At 46.5% G+C, this 11,443-nt stretch overlaps 1 pseudogene; it reads left to right on the top strand.

Moving 5' to 3' along the window:
• Positions 1 to 5,068: 5,068 nt before the first annotated feature.
• LOC139308844 (mitochondrial import inner membrane translocase subunit Tim8 B pseudogene) lies at positions 5,069 to 11,206 on the top strand (annotated as a pseudogene).
• Positions 11,207 to 11,443: the final 237 nt, after the last annotated feature.

Genomic DNA, 11,443 nt, shown 5'->3' with positions numbered 1-11,443 from the left:
ATAGACTGAAAGTAATTTTGCAAAAAAAAAAAATATTCATGAGGATTGATGTGAATTTTTATCTAAAAGAGAGCTCAATGTTGAAAATGCATTTGGACATTTAGGAATATTTGGAGCAACAAAATAAAAAACAAGATAGATTGATTTTCCTAGATGCAGAGATGGGCTTTCATGTTCAAGGTTTTTGAAGATCCAAATTTGGAAAGAATTTTATAAAATGGATAAGATTGATTTATACATCACAGAAAGCACAAATAAATCTTAATGGAGATCTAACAAAGCCTTGTGTGATACAAAAGAGAAAAAGTCAGAGATGCCCACTATCTCCTCTCTTGTTATTTTAGTTCTTGAAATACTGAATAGAGATATACCTTATGTATTTATTAAATTAATTTAATTATTACCACCCATTTCGCTATTAAGTGACTCTGGGCAGCTAACAGTGTCATACATTCCATCGGCCGAGGTTACAGGGCAGGGGCGGGGGGAGTAGCGGTTATTATTAAAGAAGATCTGAGACCAAGGGAGGCCACTGTTCCTCAGACGGCCGGCTGTGAGTCCCTCCTCGTGAAGTGGGGTCATGGGGTTCAGATGGGTTTGCTGATCACATACCTGGCTCTCTGCCACGTGGCAACAGCCTTGCCCGAGCTACTCAACGGCATCGCCGCGGTGGCGGTTGATACCCCCAGGCTTATGGTCATGGGGGATTTCAACCTGCCGTCCGTGGGTGAGGCATCTGAGGTGGCTCGGGAGTTCATGGCTTCCATGACAGCCATGGACCTGACCCAGTTAATTTATGGCCCTACCCACACAGGGGGAAACACGCTGGATCTGGTTTTTGTCTCTGGACAGTGGCTGAGTGACCTTGAGATAGGGGATATAGTTACCGAGCCCTTGTCATGGTCAGATCACTCTCTCCTTCATCTCAACCTTCGAACCGCTGCACCCCGCCGCAGGGAGGCGGAGCCGGTAAGATGCTTCCACCCCAGGTGCCTGATGGAACCTGATAGGTTCCAGATGGAGCTTGGGCCATTTCCCGAGGCTCTGGCACACGCCTCGACTGGAGACCTAGCGGCCGCCTGGGATAGGGCGGCTGCTGGAGCTCTGGATCGAGTCGTGCCTTTGCGGCCTCTGACCCGGCGCCGATCTCATTTGGCTCCTTGGTTCACTGAGGAGCTGAGGGAGTTGAAGCGCCAGAAAAGACGCCTAGAGAGGGCCAGTCTTTCTGAATCGGACCGGACACTGGTAAGATCCCATATTAGGAATTACCTAGTGGCGATAAAAGCAGCAAAATGTAGCTATTTTGCTGCTCTTATTGCATCATCAGATAACCGCCCGGCCACCAGGAAGCGCGGGAGGACCCCTTGGAGGGTAGAGCCGAGGATTTTGTTCAGTATCTGTATGACAAAATCACTCAGATTCGGGAAGATCTGGACTCCGACTGGGTAGTCTCAGGGGGAGGGACTGGGGCAGGTCTTGAGAATGTTATCTGGGATGAGTTTGATCCTGTGACCCCTGAGGACGTGGACAGGATTCAGGGCAGACTGAATGCGACCACTTGTTTATTGGACCCGTGTCCTTCCTGGTTAGGGCTGGCTTCCCGGGAGGTGACGCGAGGCTGGCTCCAGGGGATTATAAATGCTTCATTGGGTGAGGGTGACTTCCCCGCCGCCTTGAAAGAGGCGGTGGTGAGGCCTCTCCTCAAGAAGCCTTCCCTGGACCCGGCAATGTTGGTTAATTATCATCCGGTCTCCAACCTTCGTTTTGTGGCGAAGGTTGTCGAGAGTGTGGTTGCGCAACAGCTTCCCCAGGACCTGGATGAGACGACATATCTGGATCCATTCCAGTCGGGTTTCAGACCTGGGTACAGCACGGAAACGGCATTGGTTGCGTTGGTTGATGATCTCTGTAGGGCTCGGGACAGGGGGTGCTCCTCTGTCCTGGTCCTGTTAGATTTCTCAGCGGCTTTTGATACCATCAACCATGGTATCATGCTGCACCGGTTGGAAGAGTTAGGGGTGGGAGGCAATGTACTACGGTGGTTCTTCTCCTTTCTCTCCGGCCGGTTGCAGTCTGTGTTGGCAGGGGGGCAGAGGTCAACCCTGAGGCCCCTCATATGTGGGGTGCCACAAGGGTTGGTCCTCTCACCCTTTGTTCAACATTTATGTAAAGCCGCTGGGTGAGATCATCCGTGGTTTCGGGGTGAAGTACCACCAGTACGCTGATGACACCCAGCTGTAATCTCCACCCCGGACCACCCCAACGATGTCCTTGAAGTGATGTCTCGGTGTCTGGAGACCGTGCGGATTTGGATGGGGAGGAACAGGCTCAGGCTCAACCCATCCAAGACCGAGTGGCTGTGGTTTCCGACGTCCCGATATAGTCAGTTGACGCCATCGCTGACTATTGGGGGCGAATCGCTGGACCCCACGGAGAGGGCTCGCAACTTGGGCATCCTCCTGGACTCATGGCTGTCTTTAGAAGAGCACTTGACGGCCGTGACCGGGAGGATCTTTCATCAGGTTCGCCTGATTCGCCAGTTGCGTCCCTTTCTGGATCGGGACTCCCTACACACAGTCACTCATGCCCTCGTTACCTCCTGCCTGGACTATTGTAATGCTCTCTACATGGGGCTCCCCTTGAGGAGCACCCGGAGGCTCCAACTGGCGCAAAGTGCGGCCGCGCGGGTGGTTATGGGAGCAACATGGCGTTCCCATGTAACATCTCTCCTGCGCGAGCTGCACTGGCTCCCGGTGGTCTTCCGGGTGCGCTTCAAGGTTTTGGTTACCACCTTTAGAGCCCTCCATGGCTTAGGACCTGGCTACTTACGGGACCACCTACTACCACAAACAGCCTCCCACCGGCCGGTACGCTCCTATAGAGAGGGGCTCCTCCAGGTGCCGTCAGCCAAACAATGTCGACTGGCGGCCCCTAGGGGGAGGGCCTTCTCTGTGGGGGCACCTACTATCTGGAACAAGCTCCCCCTGGAGATACAGAGGATCCCAGATCTGCGCACTTTCCGCCATGCTTTGAAGAGACTCCTATTCCAGCAGGCCGGCCTGGCCTAATTTTTTCCCCTTCTTTTAAATTTTTAAACTCAAATTTTAATTCGTTTTAAATTATTGGGAGTTTTAAATTGTCTCGGGCAAAAATTATTTAATTGGGTTTTAATCATGTTTTAACTTTTGTATTTATGTGTTTTATTTCGTGCCTGTTCACCGCCCTGAGTCCTTCAGGAGTAGGGCAGTATACAAATTTAATAAAATGAAAATGAAAAATGAAATACATAAAAAATAGACAATTAAAAAGTTAGCAATAGTAAAACATTAAGCATTAAAATTTAAAACTAAAGTATGTATTAAGAGACTTCAAATTTATGCTGGAAATGTGAACAACAAGAAGGGACATTTCATCATGTTTTGTAGATGTGTAAAAAAGCTAGAATATTTTGGATTCAAATACATACATTCATTCATAGGATTTAAAAGTTTAACATACATTTGAGAGCAGAAGTTTTTCTTCTCAGTTGGATAAACAGTTTTAAAAGAAGTCACAGACCTTTGTTCTTCTATATGATAATAGCAGCAAGATTATTCTATGCACAAAGACGGAAAGATTCAGCATTAGCCACAATGGAGAAATGGTTGGCAAAGATGATGGAAGTTGCTGAGATGGCTAAATTGATTTCTTCGATCAGAGAAAAGGCAATATCTAGGTTTATTGCTGACTAGAAAGTCCTTACGGACTTTTTGTGTAGAACAGGGGAAAAAAATAAGATAATGATTTGTGGTTGACTTGACTAGACAGGATAGATTATAGAAAGAAAAGAATCATGTGGTAACTACAGAGAAAGAGGTAAATATATAATTCTACTTACAATTGCTGTAAATAAGATTTGAGGCCATTTTTTGGTATCATTTTTCTTTTTCTTTTTAACTTTTTTTTCTTTTCTTGCACTTTTAGTTTTCTCTTTGATATCTAGATCTTTGCTCATCATTATTACTGTGGTAATAGACATGAGCTGAAAAATTACAGACTATTCCTCAAGATGTTTTCTCAGATGTAAAGCCAACTGAGTTCTATGGCACTGTTAGTTATCTGGGAATCAAATTGTAACCCAACTAGTCTTTAGGAATTGTGTCTCTTTCCAAATAAACCCCAACTTATCTTGTGTATTATTTTGGCAATAAGAGAAACCCTGACTAATATAATTTCTTCCTTCCTTCTTTCCTTCTTTTCTTCTTTCTTCCTTTCCTCCTTTCCTTTCTTCCTTTCCCCCTTCCTCTCTCTCTTTACCCTCCCCCTTCCCTCCCTCCCTCCCTCCCTCCCTCCCTCCCTTCCTTCCTTTCTTCCTTCTCATCTGTTGGAACTTTCTGTTGCTTAACATTTTCTTCCTTTCCACTGGGGAATGAATACAACACAAATACCTATCTTTAGTAAGAAGACAAAGACCTAAGCCCACTGAGAGGGAGCATTGTGACATGCTGTGTGATCTTGAGCAGGTCATTTATAATCCCTTTGGGCTCCAATTTAACCACACCAATAGCTCTCCTGGATATTTTCTTTCTTTAGTGTATAATACAAAAAACAGTCCTTTCCTCCTCCAGATCAAGATACAGATATGAATTGAAAAATTTAATATGGACAAAGCAGAAAAGATATAATTAAAACCATGGGAAGAGCTCTTAGGTTTTTCTGATAGGACCGTGATGGCGAAACTATGGCACGCGTGCCACAGGTGGCACGCAGAGCCATATCGATGGGCACATGAGCGTTGCCCTAGCTCAGGTCCTCCATGCATGCGTGCACTGGTCAGCTGATTTCCAGGCCCACTGGAAGTCAGGAAACAGGCTGTTTCTGGCCTCCGGGGGGGGGGGGAAGGCCATTTTCGTCCCCAGGCTCGTAGATAGGCTCTGGGGTCTGGGGAGGGCGAAAAATGGGCCTACTGGGCCCACCGTGTCATTGCGTGCCAAAAGCAGGGGCAGTTCGGGGGGATGGGGCACATTGAATTATGGGTGAGGGTACACATGCGCATGACCCCCTGCGCTCCCCCCGTTTTCGGCACACGATGGCAAAAAGGTTAGCCATCACTGTGATAGGATATACTTTTAAAAGGAAAAAAAAATCATGAAACCTTATACAATTATGGTGGCCTTCCGGATCCGCTTCAAGGTGCTGGTATTGACCTATAAAGCCCTACATGGCATGGGCCCGGGATACTTGCAGGACCACCTCCTACCGGCCTCCCACCGCCCAGTGCGTTCACATAGAGCCGCCCTCCTCTGGGTGCCGTCAGCCAGACAATGTCGGCTGGTGACCCCTAGGATGAGGGCATTCTCTGTGGCCGCACCGACCCCCTGGAATGGGTTACCCACCGAGCTCCGGACGGCTCCCGATCTCCGCACTTTTCGCGCTGGCCTGAAGACATGGTTGTTCCAGCAAACTCCGTGATCAACTATGAGGTTTTAATTTTGGAGATTTTAATTTTCATATTGGTTTTAGGTGTTATTGTTATTGTTTTATTTGTGTGAGCCGCCCCGAGTCCTTCGGGAGAAGGGCGGCATATAAATTTTTAAAATAAATAAATAAATAAATAAATAAATAAATAAATAAATAAATAAATAAATTGTTTTCAGAAGGTCCCTGTCATTCCCTACAGAGGACAGGTTGGAAATTGGACCAACAGGAAAGAGAAATCAGATGTCACTATCAGTTAGCCACCATAGGACAACAAGTGATTTTCCTCCTGTCCACCTGTGTGTTGAGTGCTCACCTAGTTAAGAGATTATATCTACAGCTAATCTGGAATGAGTAACATGCCTCAGGGTAGGGAAAGGGGGATCCTACAAGATTTTTGCATTACCTGATGCACCCTTCTGGTGACACGAGGCTGGTTCCAGGGGATTATAAATGCTTCGTTGGGTGAGGGTGTCTTTCCTGCCACCTTGAAAGAGGCGGTGGTGAGGCCTCTCCTCAAGAAGCCATCCCTGGACCCGGCAATGTTGGTAAATTATCGTCCGGTCTCCAACCTTCGTTTTGTGGCGAAGGTTGTTGAGAGTGTGGTCGCGAAACAGTTCCCCCAGCACCTGGATGAAACAACATATCTGGATCCGTTCCAGTCGGGTTTCAGGCCCGGGTACAGCACGGAAACGGCATTGGTCGCGTTGGTTGATGATCTCTGGAGGGCTCGGGACAGGGGGTGCTCCTCTGTCCTGGTCCTGTTAGATCTCTCAGCGGCTTTTGATACCATCAACCATGGTATCATGCTGCACCGGTTGGAAGTGTTAGGAGTGGGAGGCACTGTGTTACGGTGGTTCTCCTCCTTTCTCTCTGACCGGTCGCAGTCTGTGTTGACAGGGGGACAGAGGTCGACCCCGAGGCCCCTCATATGTGGGGTGCCGCAAGGGTCGGTCCTCTCGCCTCTCCTGTTCAACATTTATGTGAAGCCGCTGGGCGAGATCATCCGTGGTTTCGGGGTGGAGTACCATCAGTACGCTGACGACACCCAGCTGTACATCTCCACCCCGGATCACCCCAACGATGCCCTTGAAGTGATGTCCCGGTGCCTGGAGGCCGTACGGATCTGGATGGGGAGGAACAGGCTCAGGCTCAACCCATCCAAGACCGAGTGGCTGTGGTTTCCGACGTCCCGATATAGTCAGTTGACGCCATCTCTGACTATTGGGGGCGAATCACTGGCCCCCACTGAGAGGGCTCGCAACTTGGGCGTCCTCCTGGATTCACGGCTGTCTTTAGAAGAGCACTTGACGGCCGTGACCGGGAGGATTTTCTATCAGGTTCGCCTGATTCGCCAGTTGCGTCCCTTTCTGGATCGGGACTCGTTACGCACAGTCACTCATGCCCTCGTCACCTCCCGCCTGGACTATTGTAATGCTCTCTACATGGGGCTCCCCTTGAGGAGCACCCGGAGGCTCCAACTGGCGCAGAGTGTGGCCGCGCGGCTGGTAATGGGAGCGTCATGGCGCTCCCATGTGACACCTCTCCTGCGCGAGCTGCACTGGCTCCCGGTGGTCTTCCGGGTGCGCTTCAAGGTTTTGGTTACCACCTTTAAAGCGCTCCATGGCTTAGGACCTGGTTATTTACAGGACCGCCTACTACCACCAATAGCCTCCCACCGGCCAGTACGCTCTCATAGAGAGGGACTCCTCCGGGTGCCGTCAGCCAAACAATGTTGGCTGGCGACCCCTAGGGGGAGAGCCTTCTCTGTGGGGGCACCTACCGTCTGGAATGAGCTCCCCCCAGAGATACGGAGGATCCCGGATCTGCGCACCTTCCGCCGCGCTGTGAAGACTCTTTTATTCCATCAAGCAGGCTTGGCCTAATCTCCTCCCTCTTTTAATATATAAATTTTAATATATAAATTTTAAATCTGTTCTTAAATTATTGGGGTGTTTTAATTTGTCTGGGCCAAAAAATGATTTAATTCGATTTTAACTGGTTTTTTAAATTTTTGTATTTATGTATCTTATTGCTTGGCTGTTCACCGCCCTGAGTCCTTCGGGAGTAGGGCGGTATACAAATCAAATAAAACATAAACAAACATAAACCTGACTGATCTTTACAGCTTGGTCATTCTTGCCACAGATAAAGATGGATGTGCTTATCTATGCAAGGCAATAGTAAGCATCCATAATCTCTATCCTTCCTTTTCTTGCAAATGAATCTGTTTTAATCATGCAGCATCTCCTATTAAGTGCCTTTGAAGTGAGTAAACAGAATAAATTTAAAAGAAGTATGGTGTTGACTTGGAGGTTCAATTGTTTTCGGTGTTTTATTTCAGTTCAACCTGCCTCACTTCATTCATAGTAATAGAGCCATCGTCTTTTGAGCTTTGTTTTACGTCTTAGCTAAATGAAACTATCTTAAACACACACACACACACACAATAAAATGCTAAAAGGCCAGCATTTAGGCAGCATTTTTTTCAGTTGTGACAAAAGGCTAAGGAAGGACAAATCAGCAGTCTTGCCTCTGAAGTGTGTGTGGTTTAGAAAATCCTAATATCCTTGAGAGTACTGAGGTGCAGAGTTTATTAAATATTTAGATTTGTGTTTCATATTTAATAGCCCTAAATAATGTACAAAAGGGTTTGCAGTTCAAGTGTTGCTAAAATAAATAATGAAACATTGTAGATGGATACATAAATCTATATTGCAAAAGGATCTAAATACATTTATTTGTATTTCTTTGAATAACGTGTTAAAGAGGGAACAATCCATACTATTGATTGGAGTTTAATTTTTTGTTTTGAATTAGCAGGTAAATCTCAAAAACTGTTTACAGTGAGCTGCCTAACTTTTGACTAAGCCACTGGATCAATATATTCTAAGCAAACAGAGACACTACCTGCAAGATTTTGTACTTGTAAGTTAACAGGCATTTTTTTCCCAGTGTCTAATAAATGAAAAAGACATTATTGATTAGCCTGATCATTAAAAAGTGCAGAAAAACAAAGCAGCTACCTAGCTTGAAGCTATATCTTATTCTGGTGTTAACACTCTGAATCTCTCAGACAAAGGAAATCAACTTTGGAGATGTTAGTTTGCTTGAGGCTGCCCATAAGTCTAAGAGAAACCCTTCCCCCCCATGACACTGAGGGGCCGTGAAACATAGGGAAGACTATTTCATTCACACTTCCAAGGAATGGTGCGTGAGAAACATTTCCCAACACACTAGAGCAGGTGTCAGCAACCTGTGGCTCCGGAGCTGCATACGGCTCTTTGGGCCCTCTGCTGTGGCTCCCTGTCGGGTGATCCCACCACTGGCTGGCCATGCCCCTTGCCCTCCCCTCCCAGTCACTCCTCGCCTGGCCTGAGAAGGTAACGGCGACAGCGGGTGATGGAGAAGTGGCTGGGGCAGAGACAGAGAGATACAGAGAGAGGGGGAGAGAGAGAAACAGAGAAATACAGAGAGAGAGGTGGGGAGAGAGGAAGAGGGGGGGAGGGAGGGATAGAGAGAGATCAAAAGGGTTTTGTGATTCCCGGTGTTTTTTAACAACTGGTTCTCTGCCCTAATGACCAGCTGGGTAGGCGTGGCTAGGGGGGGGGTCATGTGACTGGTGGAAGTGAGTGACATTGAGTTGGCCATGCCCACCCAGGTTTTGTGGCTCCCGGTGTTTTCTTTTCTGTGGGAAATGGGTCCAAATGGCTCTTTGAGTGTTTAAGGTTGCAGACCCCTGCATTAGAGGAAGATAGAAAATATTTCACAGGACTTCCTGTGATCATCCCTGTATCTAAGTCAATTCACTTTGCTGCTAGGTGTCTTCTCTTCCTCTCTTCGCTTCCATCTTTCCAGCATTAAAGCCTTGTCCAGAAAGCTAAGTCTTTGCCTACTGTGTTTGGAATAGAACAATTTGTGCCTGATAATTCATATCTCAAGTAAGAATTCTGGGTTTGTTTGAGGATCCATTTGTTGGCTGAATATGAGTCTTCTCCAATCCAAAATTTAGAAGCTTCAATACGCTTCATATTCTGCTTCTTTAAAATCTGATTTACAGAGGGTCACAGGAAATACTATGGCTTGCACAATTCTTCTCTTCGTAGTTATAGACATATCACAGAATTTGAATATCTTTTCCAATGCCTTCATGGCTATTCTACCAAGTGCTAATCTGCTGTGTATTTCTTGACAGCTTGTTTATTGTTGATCATTGATCCTAAAAGGAAGAAGCTATCCACCACTTCAATATTATTAATACCTATCCCCAAAGGGATATTCATGTGAATACAGCTCATCTGGAAATTGATATATTGTCCAATACAACAAAAAATAACTAATTATAAAAGGAGGAAATTGCTGATGAGCCTTTTAATGGCAGGGGATAAACAAGCAAAAATGACTCTAGTTTCTTCTTTTCTGTTCTGTGCAACATCATTGGATCCTTTCCCTCCTTCCTTCTGAATAATCATATTTTCAGTATCTATGACTTTTTGTATGCACGTTTCCTCACATTGCTAAAAACAAAATAAAACAAATGGAGCTGTGGTGGCACAGTGGTTAGAATGCAGTATCACGGGCTAACTCACTGCTGTCAGGAGTTTGATTCTGAGCAGCTCAAGGCTGACTCAGCCTTCCATCCTTCCTAGGTTGGTAAAATGAGGACCCAGATTATTGGGGGCAACATGCTGTCTCTGTAAATCACTTAGAGAGGGCTGTAAAAGCACTATGAAGTGGTATATAAGTCTAAGTGCTATTGCTACTGCTATCTACTTCCGTGAATCACCAGATTAAGGTGAGTAGCAATTAAAAAAAATGAGCTAACACAATTCATTTTACTATGGCATATTCCATACCTAGCCCCAGTTTTAGTATGTCCAGTGTGTTTCTGGGAAACCAAATCACTAGGCTGTTGCTGCTTTTGTCAGGTCTGTAGGAAATAGGACTGTATCTGTCCATTAATGTTATTAATGAGGTTAATGAGTATGCTCAGGGATCAATGTGTAAGTAGAAGTGATGTGTATTATTGAGACCTAATTAGGTTGCTATGGGAAGGTGGACCTATCATAAATTTTCCCTCCAAGGTTTCAAGGCCTACAGCAACTATACTGTCAGGGTCCAAGAGTCGCTCCTGTGATTATTCATGAGATTTTGGCAGTGGAAATGGAGACATACAGATAACCTAGAATTGCCCTTGTATCCAGGACCTCCTATACTTATCCCCAGGTTCACTTAGAGTAAATCACACAGTTAGAATGCATTGTGTGAGGTGATTTCAGCCTCTCTAAAGTGTAGAGAATCGTATTTTTTGAAGAAGGCACAATGGGATATCTTTCTGTTCACAAAATATAGCTCCTTTGTGAACTACATGAGATAAAGGCCCTCTGAGGTAGAATTGATCAAGCATAGAGGGAAGACGTAAAAGTGTATGGGAAGTGTCGTACTTTGGACCAGAATTGTAGTAAATGGAACAGGGTACTGCGCATGATTGCCAAGACTGTGCATGATCCAAGAGGCCGAGGTGGTGGAGCTGCAGCGGCTGGTAGCAGCCGAGGAGCAGCGGGCATGACTCACGGCCCAGGTCCACACCTTCATGGAGGCCTGCTGGGAGAAGTGCTTGGACAAGCCCAGCTCCAAGCTCAATTCCTGGACTGAGACCTGCCTGGCCAACTGTGTCAACCACTTCATCGACACCACCTTGTCTGTCACCAACCACTTTGCGCAGTTCATGCAGAAGGGCGGCCACTGATCATGGCCCCGGCAGGCTCTGGGAGGGGGCCCTTCCTGGGTCAGCCTGAGAAAGAGCCTGTTGGCTGCCAATTGGTCCTTGGTTCCCCGACTGGCAAGGAAGGGGACTTGGTGGAAGAATTGCCTGACTAAATCAGGAGGCTACTCCAAGCAAATGGACTTTTAATGTTGGACTGTTTTCCTGCCCCGGCAGGAGAAATAGGAGTAATTACACCTAGATGGTGTTAAACAAGCTCAC

This window comes from Pituophis catenifer, unplaced genomic scaffold, assembly GCF_029215685.1.
Source record: "Pituophis catenifer annectens isolate HBS135680 unplaced genomic scaffold, rPitCat1.0.hap2 SCAF_1, whole genome shotgun sequence".
Taxonomy (NCBI): domain Eukaryota; kingdom Metazoa; phylum Chordata; class Lepidosauria; order Squamata; family Colubridae; genus Pituophis; species Pituophis catenifer.
The sequence above is the reverse complement of the archived record's forward strand: the minus strand, read 5'-3'. Positions and strand labels throughout refer to the sequence as shown.